Here is a 1,243-nt window from a genome sequence, read left to right on the forward strand (position 1 = left end):
CCTATAACTGGAAATTTGTACCCTTTGACCACCTTTGCCCATTTCCGCCACCCTCTTACCCCTGGCAACCACCAATTTAACTCTGTTTTTATGAGTTCAGTTTTTTTAGATTGCACATATAAACAAGATCATACAGGGGCACCTGGATGGCTTAGTCAGTTAAGTCTGCCTTTGGCTCAGGTCATGATCTCAGCGTCCTAAGATGGAGCCCGGTGACGGGTCCTCTCCTGAGCAGGGAGCCTGCTTCTCCCTTTCTCTGTGCTGCTCCCCCTGCTTGTGTTCTCTCTCTCAAATAAATAAATAAATAAATAAATAAATAAATAAATAAATAAAATCTTAAAAAAATGAGATTATACATTATTTGCCTTTCTCTGTCTTACTTCAAGTAGCATAATGCCCTCCAGGTTCATCCATGTTGTCACAAATGGCAGGATTTCCTTCTTTTTTATGACTGAATAATATTTATCATATATATATACAACATTTCTTAATCCATTCACTATTGGACACTTAGGTTGTTTCCATGCTATGACTATTGTAAATAATGCCACAATGAACACAGGAGTGCAGATATCTCTTTGAGATAGTGATTTCATTTCCTTCAGATATATATCAGGAAGGGGGATTGCTGGATCATATGGTAGTTCTAATTTTAATTTATTGAGGACTCTCCATTCTGTTTTCCATAGTGGCTGCACCAATTTATATAACACACTCTTAATCTGCTGTCTTCTCTTCCCTGTCTTGTTTCCCCACTCTGCCAAGTTTCTTTGTACTATACAGATAAATTTCTTATACTTGAAGCCTCATCTCAAGAGTCTACTTTTGGAAGGACCCAAGATAAAACACTAGGATTGGTTATCTTCACTTAATTTTTTTTTGCATTTTTTTTATTATGGTATGTTAATCACCATACATTACATCATTAGTTTTTGATGTAGTGTTCCATGATTCATTATTTGCATATAACACCAGTGCTCCATGCAGAACATGCCCTCTTTAATACCCATCACCAGGCTAACCCATCCTCCCACCCCCCTCCCCTCTAGAACCCTCAGTTTGTTTTTCAGAGTCCATCGTCTCTCATGGTTCATCTCCCCCTCCGACTTCCCCCCCTTCATTCTTCCCCTCCTGCTATCTTCTTCTTCTTCTTCTATTTTTTTAACATATAATGTATTATTTGTTTCAGAGGTACAGATCTGTGATTCAACAGTCTTGCACAATTCACAGCTATGGTGAGCAC

The sequence above is a fragment of the Mirounga leonina genome, unplaced genomic scaffold (genome assembly GCF_011800145.1).
Source record: "Mirounga leonina isolate KUSES-001 unplaced genomic scaffold, KU_Mleo_1.0 Mir_53, whole genome shotgun sequence".
NCBI classification, from domain to species: domain Eukaryota; kingdom Metazoa; phylum Chordata; class Mammalia; order Carnivora; family Phocidae; genus Mirounga; species Mirounga leonina.